Below are 21142 nucleotides of genomic sequence, written 5' to 3'. Positions count from 1 at the left end.
AAGAGCAGACAATGGCCTCTGTCCAACAGCCAAGGAAGAGCTAAGGCCCTCAATCCCAATATGCCATATTCTGCCCACCCCCCTGAGTGAATTTGGAAGTGGATCTGGCCCCAGTTGAACCTTGAGACAACTGGCCAACACCTTGACTGCAGCCCGTTGGAGACTCTGGAGTTGGAGGACTTGGTTAAGCCATGCTTGGATTCCACTGAGACTTTGAAGTACTAAATGAATGTTTTTTGTTTTTGTTTTTTTTTTCTGCTAAGCTTTCAGACATAATTTGTTACACAGCAATAGGTAGGTAATACACCCCTGGTAACAACAGTTGGTTCAGAAGTATGCACGTGAGCAGTTCTAGGCAATTGTAGGCAGACTCTTACTTTTTCTTCGCTTGCTTAGAGATGAGAGGGGAGAGAGACAGAGACAGAGAGACAATATGTGTTCTGGGGCTATTGCTATCATTTTGAGACTTGGTGGAGAAACCCTTGTCTAAAAGAAGTCTAGCGCAAATCAGAAAGCAAAGCTGAGAGGTGACGAGATATCAGGCTCTGGTGACATCATCGAACACCTTCATCCCACGGTGACTGAGGCCAGCCCTCTACACGTAAGCCATAGACTCCCTTTTTTCTTAAGCCTGTTTCTGTGTTTAATAACCGAAAGAGTTTGACCTGATACAGATCGTAATAAGCTCATGACCGGAACCTCAGCTGTCCGGAGGAGAAGGACATGTGACTCTGGAGCAAGCAGTTCCCATTTTGTTTCAACTGACCCTCTTTGCAGTGTCTGTTTACAGCTTTACAGGAGTGAGGAAGAGGCATTTGTGAGTTTGTGAGCACAGGTTAAAGAAAGTAATTGGAAACTAAGTAAGCACAAAAACATCTTCAATCAAAGAAACATTTTGTAAGCTGAAATATTGTTCATTTTTATGATGGTGCATGTATATCTTCATATTCAAAACTTCAGTATCATTAGGAAGTGTCACACAAAATAACAAACACACCTTTTTCAATCTGGTTATAAATATGCGGAATGGAGTTTACTTCACCCAAGCATTACACGCTTCCAACTGATAATATATCAATAAAAGCTCTCACTCCGAGATGTCATTAAAGCCACATTTGTTCATTTCTATTTATTATGAGGGGAAAAAACCAAAAATGAAAAAAGTGGATTTGAGTCATATTTCCTGTGAGTTCATCATTTGCTGGCATATAACACTTGTGAATTTTATTCAATTCATTTAAAATGATTTCTAACATGCAGCCAGAAAGTTAAGAGCAGCAAAGAATTCAAACTGATCAGCAGGCATCTGAGATTTCTCAGGAGACAGATTTAGAATCACAGCGAAGGTATGTTTTCCTTAAGGAACTGTGTCTTAGAGAAATTATCTCTAATGAACCGGAAATTTCCCTAATAAATTCAGCTTATTTGTGCTTTGAAATCAGTAGACTCAAGTGACCTTCTTAAGATAGGTGTGTTGTTTCTTTCTTTCTTAAGAATAGGTCAGATATAGGCCACGATCTATGATGTTCATTTCAGACGCCTTCAGAATTCATTCTTTTTTTTTTTTCTTTCTTTCTTATTTATTTTGCAACTATGTGTGATTACAAAGAAGTCAGCTGGGCTAAAGTGATGGGAACTGATGTAAGTCTTCTCCCACAATCTGAACAAAACCTTTCAGATTCTGAGAATACCCAGATAGTTTTCAGAAGAATTAGGAAAAAAAAACAACAACAAAAAAAGAAATTCCAATCATACCTAAAGCAAAACAAGGTGAAAAAAGGCATGTGCCTTCTTAACAATTCCCCCATTGTCCTTGGGAGTTGAGATGCTATAAAAACCATTTTCTTTGTAATGATTCTGCCGATTTGAAGTTAGCCTTGTGGGAATCAGGTATCTTAGAAGATAACCCTGTTGGCCTGTAATTTTAGCGAGACCCCACAGAGGGTTGCAGACCTGGGGATTAGTAGCAGATCCTGTCAACGACTCAACCTGAATGAATCTGACCACAACAACAGCGGGTAACGTTCTTCGAGAACGCCTGATGTTCATGTGAGCCTTTGTGGACCCAGCCACTCGTGCTCCGTTTCTTGCCCCTCCTCCAGAAGGTTGGAAAGCTCCATAGCATAACTCCCAGGTTCTCCTGTAGTTGGGACTCTGTGTGAGAGTTAGGTACTGTTCATCAGTTGTCCTAGGGGAGTCTGGAAGGTAGGAGTGACCATGAGGTCTGGGACTCTGATACCTGACAAGTAAGCACTTCGTGGTGATCCCCTGGCGGCCTGTTGCCCTGTTCCAGCGTCTGGTTGCTAGGTGGCAGGGCTAATAGTGGAGGCTGTCCTAGCACCAAAACCAATGCCGTGACCTTCAGACCAATAGTTCTTTCTCCAAGCCTTCCAACGATTTGATGGGCAACTCCTAAGTCCCTTGCATAAGGCTTCCATTCCGAACCCTCCTCGTGTCCATGTTCTTGCCCCATAAATGGGCCAACACAGCGACCAATACATCCTGTGGGGACCCAGGACTGTCCCAGTTTTAACACTAAAACTCCTGTAATCCTCGGAAACCCCTTAGGCTCTGGAAAACCAGAATGGTTGGTCACCCTCACATGTAGCCGCCCTGGGTGGGACTGTCTATCTACCCCCACCCTTGCCTGTGGGCTGACCATGTAGCTGGCTTTGCCAATGGGATGCTAGCAAACGTTACCCAAGAAGTTCTTTTGCTCTTCTGCCCGGGGAGTGGCCTGGGTCGTCCTGCTGGTGAATGACACATTTGACCGAGATGCACCAGCCAACAGCACCAAGACATGGACTGAGCCTATCATGGCCAAGAGAACCGCTCAGCCAAGCTAAGCCCGAATCTCTGATCCACAGACCCATGACTTAAATAAATGCTCTTTGTCTCAAGCCAATGTATGTGTTTCGACATTATCATAATAACGGAGAGCATACCTAATACCCAAATTAACTCATTTCATGCTTGAAATAGCTCTAGTGAGTTCTATTTCCTGCCTCGAATCTTCACTGATATAGAACCTTATGCGCATTTGCTCTTTCAAATGTCAGAACCACCTGACGGGTAGGTGTGATTACTGCTCCCATTTTACGGATGGCGGTCGTAGATGGCGAGTGCATCATCCAAGTCCACACAACTGGCAAATGTCAGAGCCGGGAAGCAATCTGGATCTGCTGGACGTCAAAACCCACATTCCTGACTGTCAGACCACACTGACAGGCAAACTAAATCATATCTAGAGGGGGGAAAAATGCAAGCATGTTTCTGCTGGGAAGATCCCAGAAGAAGCCAGGTTTCCAAGGTCCACATGGGATGGGGGCTATAAAGGAGTGCAGGTTTCATGCAGAGAATCTGAAGCTCTTGCATATTCCAGAGCTGGATTCTTCGAGCATTATGCAATCTCGTCATCTAACACGATTGGATCTGGCCCTATCTTCAGATTGACTCACTTCTTCCACAACAACGTGTTAAATGACCATCTCAAATAATAGCCCACTCATCTTCGCAAAGGGAATACACCTCACTCAGGCCCTTCTTTGATTTATAACCTAGTCTCCTAACACGTGGACCCAACAAACGGGAGATCGCTGACTAGCTGGAACAATGAACTTGTTAGTTAACAGAATTAACTGTGTGTTGTTTAACCGTGATGACAGTAATAAAGCAGAAGATGTGGAGCCGATATAGTCACAACTGAATCGTAATGGATGAGATATTTACAGCAAAGCTGTTAAAACATTGAATAAAATATGGGAAGAGCAAAAGCAGATGTGTTTTTATTCTTCTGAGTTGAAGCTTGTAAGGTAAAAAGATAGTTTAAGTAATAATCACAGGTTCTGATTCACAATGCATTAATAAATATTCATGTGGTACCAGCCGCTGAAACTTTCCAGATACAGAAATAAAGTGAGGAAGCCTGTTCTTGCCTTACACTTTGCTAAGTTTAGATTTCCAGACACACATGTCAATATCTCCATTAGCTTCTTGTAAAAGTTCTCTTACTTTCTGCAGCCTTCCAAGTCTTGCTGGTGAAACACTTACCTGTCCTTCCCCCCGCCCCCCCCCCCCCCAAGTCACAGTATTTCCCCCACTCAAACCAGAGGAAAGTAGAAAGAGGCGATGGTCTATTAATAAAGAAGAGACCTATAATTTAAGTAGAAGATTGAGGTGGAAGGAAATGAGCATTTCTCTTTTGAATTAGGCACAGGTAAATGAGCTTTATATCCCTCTGGAAATCCGCAATCCCAAATGAATCTGAGCGGCGGGGTGCTTGGCTTTTGCAAGATCAAGCAAAATGCATCCGTGTGCTTTAACACCCCTTTTGTTATTATCTTGCCTTTGTTTTCAAAGGTCAGGGGAGTTTTCGAGAGCACAGATCCGAAACAATTTGGGAAGCATAATCTGGGGGCATGAGTGTATCGGGATCCCGCGTCCAGATTGTTTCCCTGCATCTCGGCAAGAAAGACAGCGGCTTGGCACGCACCTAGCTTGGATGTTAGGTGGGGAGGAAGGGAGAAAGAGTGGCCAGGCTGTGTCGCAGAGGCTCAGACACCTCCCACTGGGGCGGCCACGGCCCTCCCCGTGTGAATGCCGTGTTTGGATCTCGGAGGCTCCTTGATGGATGACCAAGAGCACGGCAGTTGGTAGCACGACGGGGCTTGTTGAGGTTGCTATGACATCCTTTGTTCCCCACCTTCCTGCTTTTATTGGCGTGTGTATATACCTTGGCTGGTATGTAGAACCACAGGCCTTTGTGTTGCGTTTTCGCTTTCCCTCTGCTTTATTAGTGCCCGTGTCTTTTTGTCTCCTCGCTCGTCACTGCGTCTTCTGCCTGGATTTTCATGGAATCTTCCGTTTGGGCTCCATTCTTTGGTTTCCCTCAAATTATCTCTGTTGGCTCCAAATTTCGTTGTTGCTTTCCACCTCTCTTCCCCACTCTGTTTTTTTTTTTTTTTTTTTTTTCCTTTCAACGAATGCCAGCCCCACAAACTCGCATCGTGTTTTTCATTTCCTGGCTGGGTTGTGTCTTCTCCGGAAATCTGCATGTGATGTTCTGGGCACTTGTCTGTGGTCTGGAGTCGTGGGACGCGAGAAGTCGGGGAGGGTGGCTTCCTTTACTCAAGCTGAGGCTGGATGGGGAAGCTTCCACTTACCAAAGCCCCTTCCCTCCCCCAACCAAGGGAGGATCGTTCCCTGGGAACTTTCCCTGGGCACAAATCCCAGAGCAAGCAGACCTCTCAGGGGTTGAGAGGCCCCGACCAGTTCCATTCTGGGGGATCCCAATAAAAACATACCAGAAAGGAGAATGATACAAATTGCGATATATTTTAAATATGTATGCTTAGCACAGGAACACTCCTTGCACAAATCCAAGGCTGTACCATTGTGTCACTGGAGGATTTAGAAACCGTGTTGACTCGGCATGTGCACTATCGATAGCCTCGCAGACAAGAGTCACTAACCAAATCCAACCACACAAGATGATATCTTAGAAGGCATGCGATGTTCGAAAGCTCATGTCACTTGGTTTATTGCCTAAGTCCTGAAGGAGTTGGTTGATTCCCTGATCACATCCTGGTTCTCTCCTTGCTCTGTGCATGATTAACAAGGCATTTGTTCTCAATGGGGGAAAAATGTAAGTTCTACAAGGCATCCCCCCCTCCCCCCCCATGTAACTTTAGCAGAGGAATTAATTATTACTATGTAATCATCTCTTTGGGAAGACTATTTAGAACGTGCTTCTTGTCTCTTTTCCCTTCAGTTTTTTTTTTTTCTTTGAAATTGGACAGCCTAAATGTTAACTTTACTGAACATACTGTAACACTTAACCCAGGTAAAAAATGACTGCTTGCCAATGACTTTTACATCTATATTAAGACCATGCTGGTTATGTAGTGTGGTTAAATATAATCTGTTCAGAGAGCGTGTAGGTCCAGGCGTCAATGATATGCTTCCTTTGAAAACACAAGGATTTTGAACAGTGAGTCAGGTAGGGCTACTTAGAAATTTGTGCAAATAAGAAAAATATAGCTATTTTTTTTTTTTTAGGCATCAGTCTGTATAACTTTACTCTGTGTGGGATTTTTTGTTCATTGGCTCAGAAAGATTTTTGGCTCTCAGTGGGGCTTTGCTTTTTTCCCTGCATAATTGGTAAGTGAAAGAACCAGCCTCTAATGAGTAAATGACACATCTCCTACATTGAATAAATAAATGGTTCAATACTGTTGGTGTAACCTGGGCTGTGATTTTTATCCCGGTTTAAATCCTTAGCATACTCTGGTCCTAGGACCTCATTCTCTCTCTTTTTTTTTAAGTTTATTTATTTATTTTGAGAGAAAGAGAAAGAGAGGGAGAGAGCGCGCGCGCAAATAGGGGAGGGGCAGAGACAGAGGGAGAGAAAGAGAATCCCAAGAAGGCTTCTCATTGTCAGTGCAGAGCCTGATGCGGGGCTCGAACTTAAGAACCACGAGATCACGACCTGAGCCAAAGTCAAACGCTCAACTGACTGAGCCACCCAGGAGCCCCAGGACCTCATTCTTGAGGTAAGGCTCTTTATGAATGACAAGTATTTACAGAAAAGGAAGCATTTGGCTGAGTCTGGGCCTTCTTCCTTTTGCGCAGCACGTCTGAATTCAGGCTGTGTAACGGGCTCTAATCCCGTGGTCCAGCAATTGGACCATCCTCCCTCTGCTTTCCCGAGAATTAATTTCTCGTTATAAATAAATACGTTCTGCACCAAGGGCTGAACATAGCAATGCTGAGCACATTTCCTAACAGATATTTCAAAGATACAGAGGAGTGCTTGCACCTTCCCAAAAGCAAGACGAGGGACATTCACAGCAGGTGGAGGAAAGGTCCTTTTGGCAGGCAGAGAGGATGCGAAGGTTCTGCTGGATCAGGTTTTCCTGGCCAAGCCTGCCTGTGTAGCTCAGGTTAACACACACACATCTTCTGCTCAAAACTGGGCCCACGGCTCTGACAATGAACTGACAACCTGGCCAATCAGATCCAAGTCGACCATGTTGCCAGGGTAACTAATACACAGAACTAATACACAGTCACAAAACCAGAATGATCACAGTGGGGGAAAAGCATACAAAATGCATTATTTTTCCGCCTAGAGAGAAAGGAAGGAAAACAACCACATAGGTTTGACCATAGGTAGCGAGAACCGGTGCCTGTTTATCTCTTAAGTACGCCCCACTCATTGATTTAGGACCATGTGCACAATGTGTGTTTCCATATATGCATATGTCTATATTCATAGAAGATATATTCCTCGCTTCTGGGACAGAGTGAATTTAGTGTGGAAGCATGATTGCAGCTTATGGTTTGAGGTAGAAAGATCTGAAGGTGCAGGGCAAAATTTAGCATCTGTCGTATTTTCTGACCAACTCCTGGGTCTGCAGGATTCTTCTGGGCTCACTGAACTCCGTGAATGGTCCCTCGTTTCAGTATGTAAATGATGCTGCCAATTGAGGTATTAAAAGCCACCCCGAGCTCTTACCAGGGGTAACTATTTCTGGTTGCACTGGGCCTCCCACTTCATCAGGCATCCCCGTATCGTAGATGCCTGAGTGATCTTTTGAAAAATGCAAGTCCCACGCAGTCCTTCCCTGGTCTCCAGTCGTAGCGAGCAGTGTTCCTACCGTGGTCCTCAAGGTCCCCCTGCACCTGCCACTCCCAACCCTGAGCCCTTTTCTTATTCTTTCCCCTGCAGACCAGCATCCCTCCTCTTCTTTTCTGAGCATGCCTTTCTTTTTTGAAAGTTTGTTTATTTATTCAGAGAGAGAGAGAGAGAGACAGACAGACAGACAGACAGACACTGGGGGAGGGGCAGAGAGAGAGAGGAGGAGGGAGAGAGAGAGAACTCCAAGCAGGCCCTGCCCTGTCAGCACAGAACCTGACATGGGGCTCGAACTCAGGAGCCGTGAGATCCCGACCTGATCCGAAACCAAGAGTCAGATGCCCAACCGACTGAGCCACCCAGGCGCCCCACCCTGAACCTGCCTTTCATTCTCACTGTGTGCATTTCCTCGGCTGCCCTAACCGAGTCCTACAAACGGGGTGGCTAAAAACAACAGCTATCTGTTCTCTCATAGTTCAGGAGGCTAGGGGTCTGAGATCGCCGAGTGGGCGGGACCGTGCTCCTTCTGAAGGCTCTAGGGGACAATCGAGTCCATGCCTTTCTCCAAGCTTCTGGTGCACCAGGCATCCTCAGCTTGTTGGCACATCACTGCCGTCTCTGCCTCTGCTGTCACGTGGCCATCTCCCTGTGCCTCTGTGGCTCTTCTCTTCTTTTTATAAGACCACCAGTCATTGCATACAACCGCATCTTAACCTGGTTACATCTTCAAAGACTGGATTTCCAAAAAAATCATATTCACGGGTACAAGGAGTGAGGGCTTCAGCATATCTTTTGGTGGAGGTAATGCAACCCATCACACCACCCCGCAAGTTCTACCTTGGACCCTCTTCTATTAGCTCCTTCCATGGCTGGCTCCTTCCCATCTTTAGGGGTCAGCTCAAAGGGTACCTTCTCAGGAGCCTTCCTACCCTCTGAACTACCCCCCTCCCCAGCTCTTTGTGATCACTGGATTTGTTTCTTCTTCTTTTAATGTTTATTTATTTTGGGAGAGAGAGAGAAAGAGAGAGTGTGAGTGGGGAGGGGCAGAGAGAGAGGGAGAGAGGGAGACAGAGAATCTCAAGCAGGCTCCATGCTGTCAGCACAGAACCCAACGTGGGGCTCGATCCCACGAACCATGAGATCATGACCTGAGCCCAAACCAAGAGTCAGATGCTTAACCGACTGAGCCATCCAGGTGCCCCTGGACTTTATTTCTTTCACAGACCTTATGTCCTCCTGAAGTATAGTCCCCCTTCCTCTCTCTGTGGTAAACTCCCAGCAGTCGCTGTGCACATCTTGTTTCCTGCTCTATTCCCAGAGTATAGGGCAGTATCTTAAACCAAAGATGTGCTCGATAATAATTTATTGAATATAAATCTCAATCAGAAAATGCAGGGAATGTGGTAAGCTATAGATGAGAAGGCTGAGGGCTCGGGTACCGTACTCAACTGGTCGTTTAACAAGTGTTTATTGAACATCTGTTACGTGCCAGGCTCTGTTCTAACAGCGGCAACGAAGGCATGGGAGTGAGACCAACAAGGGCTCACCCATGGGAGTGAGCCCCATAAGACCAACATCTGTTGCATGTTGAGTGTTTAGTGTTGCCAAGAACTGTGCTCAACACCTGTGTGGTCAGTCCCACACCCAAAAAAAAATACAGGCGACAAGTAAATTATTAATTTTGCTTCTTTCTCACAAGGACATATTTCAGAGCAGTGAAATAAATGGCCCAGGTTCACTCAGCTGGTGAGCAGGAGCATGGAGACTCCTCTCAGGCAGTCGGATTCCATGCCCCCCACCCCTCCTGAACTGCTCCATGATGCACCAGTTGAAGAAAACGTATTCTCATTTATTTATTTTATTTTTTTAACGTTTATTTATTTTTGGGACAGAGAGACACAGAGCATGAACGGGGGAGGGGCAGAGAGAGAGGGAGACACAGAATCGGAAGCAGGCTCCAGGCTCTGAGCCATCAGCCCAGAGCCCGACGCGGGGCTCGAACTCACGGCCTGCGAGATCGTGACCTGAGCCGAAGTCGGACGCTCAACCGACTGAGCCACCCAGGCGCCCCAATGTATTCTCATTTAATGCTGGCCAGAAGTTCGGGTGGTGGGTACTGTAATCAGCTCCATAATCCTGATGAGGAAATGAAAATGCAGAGAAGTTAAAGCGTTCCACACAGGCACACAGCCCACAGGTTTGTGGGCAGATGCAGTGGGGTGTGCTTTTGAACTGAGTTCGGACCCCAGGGCTCTCGACTGCTAAAGCGTGTAAGTCTCACCGGTCATTCTGAAGCAGCGAGTCAGATGTTTCCACTATCCTGATGTGACCTCCCGGCTTCCTGGCGTTTCTTGATTTCTCATTCATTTTAATATTCTCCACATGGCAGGCTGTGTGCTCCAGGATGACACCTGAGAGTTTGGAGAGCTCCGTGGCTTAAATCACTCCTTCTCTGTCTCCCCTGAGATAGACATCTGTTATATTGCTTGCCCCAAGTCCAGTCCTCAGATTTCCTTCTGGGGACTCTGCTGTCCCTCATCTCAGTCCATAAAGTCTGGAGAGGTGTGAGTCCTCTTTCTGCTCCGGGTGTGACAAGTGATCCCAGGGTGGCCAATGATAGTGATGCCAGGCACTTTAATGAGGTCTTTTGGGAGCCAAAAGCCACCTTTTCACCAGGACCACAAAATCCACAGATGGAAGCCTGGTGCTTTGTTACTCCGAGGGGAAAGTCAGCCAGACAATAAAGCCGACGTTAATGGAAACAGAGATGAGAAATCAAGAGAGAAAAAGTCTTGATGAGATCTTGAAATTGCTGGATCTAGCCTTACCTGAAGGTAGATGATATGTCACTTAAACTTCTACGGTATGTAAAAAAAAAAAAAAAAAAAATGAAGGCTCCTGTTTGCTTAAGTGAGATTAAATTAGGTTTGTGACACTTTCCGCCCAAATTCTCCAAAGTGAAACATCTCCTTCAGGCAAAACTCCCTTGTGTTCCGGAAAAATTTCCATCAGAAACTGGATTGGCTCCTAATGGTATTTCAAACTAAGGTGTGAATCACTGGGAGCATTGAGTCACCATTGGTATGTTTTGGAGATTAAATCAATATTTGAAAGCAGCTGGAGGGTGACTGACTGACAGTAGGTGCTTAAAAACTGCTCCGGGCCTTTACCTAAATTGTGCACTTTCTTTTTTTTAAGTCCCGGAAAATATGTACTTGGCCAGTTGCACATACATTTCTAATTTGTGGGGTATAAAAAGATATTTCATGTGAGAAGGAGTTCTCATCATCCTTTCTTGCCTATTTGGTTTATTTAGCATGGCTTTGAAGTACAAAATTCCAAGAGTTTTACTGTTTTCATAACCTTCTTCCCTCTTGCCTCCTCCCCTGTCACACTGCCCCCTCCTGTCCCCAGCCGTCAGGGGGATCCGCCAGGTGGATCTCTGGCTTTTAAAGACTGCACACTCTTCTCCATGAGAAGGAAGGGCGTGACTCACGCCTGACTTGTTTTAAGATCACACAGTGAAGTTATATGGTATCTCTTTTTGGCTTCGTTAAAGAAAATTACAAAACAAATACCAACGCATTATAATAAGCGCAGCAATGTAGTGCATAGGATTTTTTTCTCTATTCCCCTCCAATGTTGTCTCTATTAAATTACTGATCTTAACAGCCTAATGCGTGTTCTATTCCTTTTCCTGTAGCTTGATAACCAGACAGGAGCACGTGCGTGTGTGTGCACGTGTGCATACACATACCCGTCAATTTTCATTCTCTTGCACGCTGTTGCTTTTGGACTTATTCAAACGTAGGACCGCTGGGTCAAAGAGTATGTGTAATTTTAACTTAAGTAAACAGAGAGGATTATTTTCCAGCAAGTTTGCGGGGCTTCACTTTCTTACCAGTCTGTGCCCCAAACCACTGCCGGCCAAGGACGTTTTTGCATTTGGTACCACCTGTCAGTTTAATGGGTGAAACAGGTCTGTTGTTGTTGTTGTTGTCTTTGTTATTTATTTAGTTATTTCATTTAAAAATTTTTGTTGTTGTTGTTTTTGTTGAGGTTTTATGATCATTTAGATTTCCTGTCCTGTAATTGTCTATTTAGCTGATGTATTGTTGGCCCTTTTACTTATTTATTTGTAGGAACTCTTTGCATTTTAAGGATTAAGGATTGCCAAACGTGTTGCAAGCATTCTTGTCTATTGTTACCTTCCCACTTGATTTATGGTGTTTTTTTTTTCTTTTTGCAAAACAACGTGTTTACCTTTCTCTGTGATTTAAGACCTTTGTTAAAATGGGGTAAGCACTTCCCATTCCTGTGGGTTAGGAACTAGGGGAAGGATTTAGGGCACTTTAAGAGTTACAGTGAGACTACTGATCGTCACATGTCTCACAGAAAGTTCTAGAGAAAAGTTGCCATGCTTATGGAGAAGCAGTTGCAAATGACAGACACCCAGTCCATCCCAGTAGAATTGATGTGACAACAAAGCTTTATTATTGTGACTCCTGGGGCACCTGGGTGACACAGTCAGTTAAGCATCCGACTCTCGATTTCGCCTCAGGTCGTGACCTCACGGTTTGTGAGACTGAGCCCCGCCACCCATCCAGCCCATCCCCCTCCCACCTTCCTCCATCAACCCTCAGTTTGTTCTCTACAGTTAAGAGTCTCTAATGGTTTGTTTACCTCTCTTTTTTCCCCTTGCCATATGTTCATCTGTTTTGTCTCTTAAATTCCATATATGAATGAAATCATATGGTATTTGTCTTTCTCTGAGTAATTTCGCTTAGCATAATATACTCTAGCTTTGTCCACGTCGTTGCAAATGGTGAGATTTCATTCTTTCTGATGGCTGAGTAATATTCCAGTGTGTGTGTGTGTGTGTGTGTGTGTGTGTGTGTGTGTGTATGTATACACACACACACACACACACACATCATGTCTTCCTTTTTCATCAGTCGATGAACATTTGGGCTCTTTCCATAGTCTGGCCACGGATGAAAGGGCTGCCATAAACATCGGGGTGCACGTGCCCCTTTGAATCTGTATTTTTATATCCTTTGGGTAAATACCTAGTAGTACAATTGCTGGATCATAGGATAGTTCTGTTTTTAATGTTTTGAGGAAACTCCACACTGTTTTCCAGAGTGGCTGCTCCAGTATGCATTCCCACCAACAGTGCAAGAGAGTTCCTCTTTCTCTGCATCCTCGCCAAAACCTGTTGTCTCCTGTCTTGTGAATGTTAGCCCTTCTGACAGGTGTGAGGTGGTATCTCATTGTGGTTTTGATTTGTCTTTCCCTGATGATGAATGATGTTGAGCATCTCCACCTGTGTCTGTTAGCCATCTGGATGTTTTCTTTGGAAAAGTGTCTATTCATGTCTTCTGCCCATTTCTTTGCTGGATGATTTGTTTTTTCGGGGAGGGGTATTGAGATTGATAAATTCTTTGTAGATTTTGGATATATCATTTACAAATATCCTCTCCTATAGCATAGGCTGCCTTTTAGTTTTGTTGAATGTTTCTTTCACTGTGCAGAAGCTTTTTATCTTTATGAGGTCTCAGTAGTTCATTTTTGCTTTTGTTTCCCTTCCCTCCGGCGACGTGTCTAGTGGGAAGTTGCTACAGCTGATGTCAAAGAGGTTGCTGCCTGCGTTCGCCTCCAGGATTTTGATGGTTTCCTGTCTCACATTTAGGTCTTTCATCCATTTTGAATTTGGTTTTGTGTATGGTGTAAGAAACTGGTCCGATTTTATTCTTTTGCATGTTACCATCCAGTCTTCTCAACACCATTTGTTGAAGGAACTGCCTTGTTTCCATTGGCTATTCTTTCCTGCTTTGTCAAAGATTGTTTGACAACAAAAGTTGTGGGCCCATTTCTGGGTTTCCTATTTTGTTCCATTGATCTATGTGTCTGTTTTCGTGCTGACACCACACTGTCTTGATGATTACATCCTTGTAACATAGCTTGAAATCCAGAATTGTGATGCCTCCAACTTTGCTTTCTGGGTTGCTTTGTCTATCCGAGGTCTTTTGTGGTTCCAAACAAATTTTAGGATTGTTTGTTTTAGCTCTGTGAAAAATTCTGGTGGTATTTTTATAGGGGTTGCATTAACTGTATAGATTGCTTTGGGTAGTATCGACATTTTAGCAAAGTTTGTTCTTCCCATCCACGAACATGGAATATGTTTCCATTTCTTTGTGTCCTCTTGGATTTTTTCCATATGTGTTCTGTGGTTTTCAGAGTAAAGATCTTTTACCTCTTTGGTTAGGATTATTCCTAGGTATCTTATTGTTTTTGGTAAGATGGGATTTCTTAAAGCAAGGCTCATCAGGCCAGGGTGAGAGAAGTCCAGGAAGATTCTGAAATTTTATGCAGAGAGTTGCGCTAGGTTTAATTTGTTTTGTTAATTTCTCAGTGGCTGGTAAGTTGGTCATGTACCCCAATTTTAATATACTTTGAGCATGCTCCACCAATATTTTGTATATTTATTTACAAATTATATATTTGCACTAAGGTACTGATATCTTATTATCTACTGTAAAGCATATATAAAAAGAGTTTTAAATAAGTTAAAACTGAAATGATCTATAATCGAATTATTCATTAATAGGGCAGGGACCTCTTTGTTCTCACTAAAGAAAATTAGTATTAGCAATGAACTACATGCTTAGTTTTACATGTTGGATGACTTGTGATTTTTTTTTTAATGTTTATTTAATTTTGAGAAACACAGAGAGGGTGAGCTGGGGAGGGGCAGAGAATCCTAAGTGGGCTCCACACTGACAGAATCAAGTCTGATGCTGGGCTCAAACTCTCGAACCACGAGATCACGACCTGAGCCAAAGTTGGATGCTCAACCGATTGAGACACCCAGGTGCCCCTTGTGATGGTTTTATACCACTATTTAAAAACACCAAGACCTAACATGTACTTGGGATGAAGTCCATTGTTCTGGACATCTACTGCTGTGTACCCAACTATCCCCACATTTAGTGGTTTAAACCAACAGTTTTATTTTGTCACGATTTCTGGGGCAGGAATTAGGAAAGGGCTCAACTCAGTGGTCCTCGTTTGGAGCCCGCCATGTGGTGCAGTCCATTGCTGGCTGAGGAGGCGGTCATATGGACATCCACAGGGGCCCTGGGGCTCGGATGGGGCCATTGAGCAGAGCACAGTCATATGGTCTCTCCACTATGATGGTCTCAGTGTAGCTGGATTTCTTACCTGACAGCTTGCTTCTTAGGACAGGCATCCCAAGAGAACCCAATGGGGAAGCTGCCTGGCTTTGCTTGACTTAGTCTCCAAAGTCACGCAGCATTTCTTCCTCCATAAACTGTCCATCAAAGTGGTGCTAAGCCTGCCCACATTCAAGAAGTGGAGAATTAGACCATGCCTCTTAACGAGCAAATTGTGGCACTGTATTGTGGACCGGCATGTGGGTGGGAGATGTTGTCAGGGATATTGCTGGAAAATATAATCTGCCCCACTCATCATTAAAGATTCAGTCATTGAAGAATAGATATTTATAGAACACCTACTATGTGTCAGGCTAAGAATATGGAGGAGTGTTGGAAGAAATGATGTCCTGACCCTTCTGGAGCCTATATTCTAGTACAGAAAATATTGGACCATGGATCTAAAAGTAAATCTAGTATTTTATTTTATTTTATTTTATTTTATTTTATTTTATTTTATGTTTATTTATTTTAGAGAGAGAGAGCAAGCAGGGGAGGGGCAGAGAGAGAGGGAGAGAGACAAAGAATCCCAAGCAGGCTCTGCAGCAGCAGCATGGAGCCTGAGGCTGGGATCGAACCAAGGACCCATGAGATCATGACCTGAGCTGAAACCAAGAGTCGGACGCTTAACTGAATGAGTCACTCAGGCGCCTCAAATGTGAATCTATGTTTTAAATAGTCTTCTTGATAACTTTATGGGGTTTTGCTTCGATTTCTCGACAGATCTGAGCTCAACATCACTGTTGTTTGTTTTTGTTTTGTTCTGTTTCCTGCCAACACGGTAACAGAAAATTTCATCCTGGGGATAGAAGCCACAGCTTAGCCCCTTCCTGGTTGTATGCAGATGCTTGCATTGTTGGAACTTTGTTCAATTCAGGTTTCTTGGCAGGAATTTTAAAGCCACTGTTACTTTCTGTGAGAGGTGCTGTAGTGAAGAGTAGACAATGGCATATGCGAATTCACATTACTGGGCACACGTCCATTGCAAGAAGCCTCGAGAAGCTATAGCCTAGAGACAATCAGAACTCCACTGTCCCTTCGCCCCCAACCCCCCTGTTTTCTTCCAGGATTCCTGTAACACCCTATGCAACCGACACAGACCGAGTGAGGCAAGTGTCAAGCTGTTTTATTAAAATACAACAAAGCACAATTTGTTGTTGTTGTTGTTGTTTTTAGTATGACAACAAGTATGAATAGAAAGTCTAATGTTGTCTTTTTTTTCTGCCTGTTTTCCATTTTGGAGGCCAGTGCTCCAGACACAATCAGAAGATGCTTCCTTGCCCCTCACCCGTTAAAGAGGGCGATGCTTCCACAAAGGACACAGTCCCCAGTAGTGAACAGCCCCACGCCTTATCTCCTTTAGTGCCTTCCCTTGAGCAAAGATGCAGAAGGAGCTGGAATAAGTTGTGTCTAGAAGGAAGTAGCCTGACAGTCAATGCTGTTTAAACTAAAGCGGATGCAAAAGAGAAGCTTTTGCTAGTAAATGGATGGCGGGGAGGGGGGTTGGGGGGGTGGGGAGGGGCAGGTTTCAGTTGCTGGTCTGCGTTGGGCGGAGACCGTGTGCTCTGAAGAATCTTACAAACGTTTTTGTCCAGATATTAGAATATCTCAGGCTTTCCTCCCTGGAAGCCTTTGTGCTCTTGTTGTCTGAGGAATCTGCAAAGGGCGATAAGCCGTCTTGTAAATGGAGCTGGAATGTGAGATATTCTTGTTCCTTTCTTGCCAGGGGCCACTTGCTTTTATTCCTGAGTTGATGCATCAGTGACCAGGCTTATTGTTCCCAGGATCCATGTGAAAACACACCAGCCACACGGAGATTCCTCAGCTGTGCTATGAACTCAACCCCGGGCCCCCTCTCAATTCTGGTGAAATCATTCAAAACTGAATAGCGATGAAGATCTTAACGGCAACGCTAGTGCTAATTCTGATAGCTGAGAGGAACGCAGGGCCTGCTCCTTGCCAGGTGCTGGGCTAGGTAGTCACGTGGATTTACTTCTTGCTCTGCACCGCCAGCCTAGGAGGTACACGCTGTTGGGTTTCTGACATCAGCAGAAGAAACTTCTCTGAGGTTCAGAGAAAGTACCACCTCGACAAAAAAGGGGCTGGGTTTACGGACGACAGGTGTAGTCCAGGGTTGCAGAGCTAAAAGTTGTCTCCGTGTGCAGTATTAGAAGTGGGGGGAGCCAGCTCCAGCTTTGAGATCGCTCTATGCTGATGCCAGGGATGACAGGCAGAATGCTAATAGGGCTCTCAGTGATGCTTGCCCTGGGGAATCCCTGTCCCTTGAGTGTGGGAGGAATCTATGAATACGGTGAAAGATCACTCCGGTGGAAAAAAGGATTTTGCCAGTGTAAATGAAGATGCGTAGTCAGTTGACCTTATGATAGGGAGATTGTCCTGGGTGGGCCTGATCTAATCAGGTGAGTCCTTGAAAAAGACTGAAGGGAGAGATTCCAAGAATGAAACAATTCCACATGAGGGAGTGTCTCCAGTGACAGCCATGAAGATGGAAAGGGCCACAGGGCAGGGAGTGTGGGAGGCCTTGATGAGCTGGGAGCGGTCCCTGCCAACAGCCAGGAAGAAACGGGACTTGCGATCCTCCGATCTTTTTTTTTTTTTTTTTTTTTTTAACATTTTTTTTAATTTATTTTTGAGAGAGAGAGAGAGACAGCATGAGCATGGGGAGGGGCAGAGAGAGAGGGGGAGACAAAGAATCCAAAGCAGGCTCCAGGCTCTGAGCTGTCAGCCCAGAGCCCGACACGGGGCTCGAACTCACGAACCACAAGATCATGACCTGAGCCGAAGTCGGACGCTCAACCGACCGAGCCCCCCGGGCGCCCCGAGAGATCCTCCAATCTTAGGGAACTGAAATATGTCAACAACCTGAATGAGCTAGGAAATAGATCCTTCCCCAGAGCCTCCAGGTATGAGTGCCACTCAGCTGACCCCTGGGTTTCAGCTTCTTATGCTCCTGAGCAGAAATGCCAGCCATGCCGTGTCCGTACTTCTGGCCTACAGAACCGATGGCTGCTAACTGGGTGGGGTTGTAAGCTGCTAAAATGTTGGTAAGGTGTCACCCAACAATATAAAATCAATATTCCAGGTGTTCCTTTTCTATACTGCAGACTCGCTGAATTACTACCCGTCTTCCTTCCTTCCTTCCTTCCTTCCTTCCTTCCTTCCTTCCTTCCTTCCTTCCTTCCCTCCCTCCTCCCTCCCTCCCTCCCTCCTTCCTTCCTTCCTTTCTTCCTTCCTTCCTTCCTTCCTTCCTTCCCTCCTTCCTTCCTTCCCTCCCTCCCTCCCTCCCTCACTTCTCCCTCCCCTCTTTCCTTCCCTCTTTCCATTCTTCTCTCCCTCCCTCCCTCCCATCCTCCCTCCTTCCTTCCTTCCTTCCTTCACTCCTTCCTTCCTTCCTTCCTTCCTTCCTTCCTTCTTTCCTTCCCTCCCTCCCTCCCTCCCTCCTTCCTTCTCCTCTTCTCTTCTGTCTCTCTCTTTTTTAAATCATCTCCTTTGCATTGTGCTGTGGAGATAGCATATGCTGGAAGTGTGGGCTAGTGTGGGGGGGATGTTCTGGGTTTGGTTAGAATCTCAGGCTCTGGGGCCAGAGTGCCTGGGTTTCAAACTGGCACCATCTCTCCCTGGCTTTGGGATCTTGGACAATTCCTTACTCAACTGCCCTGTGGGAAATGTGAAGGGAATGATCACATTAGCTACTGAGGCTGGTGTGGGGCCGAAATGGCGTTTGCATGTGAAGTTCCCAGTGCGTAGTAAGAGCTCAGTAAAATGTCAGTTATGATTGTGCCTCTCATGAATTAGCAAAGCAATTTCAACCACTTTGGGCAGAAACCTTACAACATGTCCCGAGCAGATCTCTGCTTGCCTAAGATGAGTTCATGGAATTCTTCATAAACTTTCCTGGGCTACTTGTTATTAAATTATTGAGGCATCTATACTATGGTGATGACACCCTGGAGAACCGGGCGCCTCCCCTAAATTTTCCCATTTGTAATGATTTTGACTTGAATTCCTTTGGGGAGACAACTTGTACTCTTGGAATGAGCCATCCACATAATTGGAATGTCTTGGTGCCTGCTGTACGTGTTGTTTTCCCTTCACTGTTGTATTCCTCCGGGTATAGCCACGTGCTGTATCTAACGTAGCCACTTCGGGTTTCCCCACGTCGCCGTGGACTGAGAAACCCACAGTTATCCATCAAGCGTGCTAGCTATCAGTTTGCTCCTGTAGATCTGCTCTCCACTCCCGACCTTTAGGGGTGGCATCAACGGGTTTCTTTCCTCTCCAGCTTTCAGTTGGGCCAGCCTGACAAGAGACAGGAAGGAAGAGAGTACGGCCGCCATATTGATTTCCTAGGGGCCTTCCTGTGGGGTTGTCTCAGCTGGTTGCTTCCTCGATGGCCACTGTTCCTTTCAAGGTAGCCTTTTCCATACAACTTCTTCCTGATTCTGGAAACGTCTCCTTCCCTAGTCCAGGCCTAGCGGTGGAAACACCTCCTTCAACTTCCCTACACCAAGCTCCTTTGTAAACATTGCCTTTACTAAGTTCTCCGTGAATTATCCTAATTGGAGAATGCCGTCTCATTTCTGATGGGCTCTTGACTGATACACCGAGACGGTTAGATTTTTACGAATAGTTGCATAAGAGTCCATAGATTCTGAGTGTTGCTCTCTTATTAGCAAAATGGTTGGATTTGGCAACATCTATTTGGGCTATGCTGAAGACCATTTCTTTTGCATTTTGTTGGTTTTTTTCTGGGGTTTTACTCTAGGTGATGGAAGTTGGCAGCGAAGTGACCTCTGTGTGATTGAGATATTGCAGAATGTTTTGCTGTCCCACTCACCTGCGTCTTATTTTGAAGGAAGTTCAGGTCTGAATCCGTTGAAATAAGAGTAAGCACAAATCCTCAGATAAGATGGTTCTCAAAGGTTCTTTGTACATGCCTCCAGCAAAACAAAATTTTCCCTTGAGTTCCACTTTCTGCAGATTATTTTGGGAGCCTCTAGAAACGGAGAGTGTGCTTGGCATTGATCCGGGACGCTTCCGTTTTGCATATTGATGTGCATTTTTAACAAGAAAAAGGCCAGTATGGGGACAGCGCCGCCTGTTGGTGTGGCGGCTGACATTTATGGAAGCCTTCTCCATGCACGACAGTTTAAGATCATTTGGCAAAATAATTGTCACGATTGATTTTTATTTTCTTTTTGGACCTAGAGTTCACCCTCGTGGCTCTGGGGCTAGGTAACTTTCAGAAGCTTAAATTTCCCTTTGATGAAAATACGTTTCTTAAGTTCTGGGTGGATGACAAATTTTGATTAAAATCACAAACTCTTCTACAATGTGTTGGCAAAAGCTGGTGAACCCAGCTGCTATCGACATATTCTTTGAGCAGCATCTTTCGTCAAGTGACATTAGGATGGCAGAAAACGAATGGTTGGAATTTTTTGAGCATACCCTTCTTCCTTGGAAACCACATCCTTTCTGAGGCTGTTGCTGGGGCCCTGGGTGAAATGTGGGCCATTTAAACGTTGTCATTAGAATAGTAGCAGCCAGGTAGCTTGACCTAATAATTTTTTGTCCACCAACGGTATGATCATACTTTTGCAAAAAGAGAAGAGAAAGAGAGAAGAGAGATGTGCTTGGGGACCATGCACGACACTTAGATCACAAGAAAGGAGGGATCAGAACTGTAACAAAGTGAAACTCTTCTGCCCAGCAAAGGAAACCGTCAACAACATGAAGAGACAATCCACTAAATGGGAGAAGATGTTTGCACATGATGTACTCAATCAGAGGTTAACGTCCAAAATATATAAAGAACTTATACAACCCAACTTATACAAACTCAAAAAAACACGTAATCCAGTTAAAACGTGGGCAGAGAACACGGATAGACCTTTTTCCGAAGAAGACATCCAGATGGCCAACACACACATAAAGGAGATGCTCAACATCACTCGTTGGAGAAACGCACATCAAAACAACAAGCCTTCCACCTGTCAGAATGGTTAAAATGAAAACCACAAGAAACAATGAGGGCTGGCGAGGACGTGGGAAAAAAAAGGAACCCTCGTGCACCGTTGGTGGGAATGCAAGCGGGGGTAGCCACTGTGGAAGACGGTATGGAGGTTCCTCAAAAAGTTAAAAATGGAATTATCATAGGATTCCATAATCCCATTCCCGGGTATTTACCCAAAGAAAATGAAAGTGCTAATTCAAACAGATACATGTACCTCTATGTTTGTAGCGGCATTAT

At 44.9% G+C, this 21142-nt stretch overlaps 1 long non-coding RNA gene across 1 annotated transcript in view; it reads left to right on the top strand.

Annotated features, from left to right (window-relative positions):
- The window catches only part of LOC113595736 (uncharacterized), a 410316-nt gene that overhangs the window by 149356 nt on the left and 239818 nt on the right, over nucleotides 1-21142 (top strand). The gene's annotated exons all lie outside the window — the stretch shown is intronic.

This window comes from Acinonyx jubatus, chromosome A3 (assembly GCF_027475565.1).
Source record: "Acinonyx jubatus isolate Ajub_Pintada_27869175 chromosome A3, VMU_Ajub_asm_v1.0, whole genome shotgun sequence".
Classification (NCBI taxonomy): Eukaryota; Metazoa; Chordata; class Mammalia; order Carnivora; family Felidae; genus Acinonyx; species Acinonyx jubatus.
This window is presented reverse-complemented; position numbering and strand designations above follow the sequence as displayed.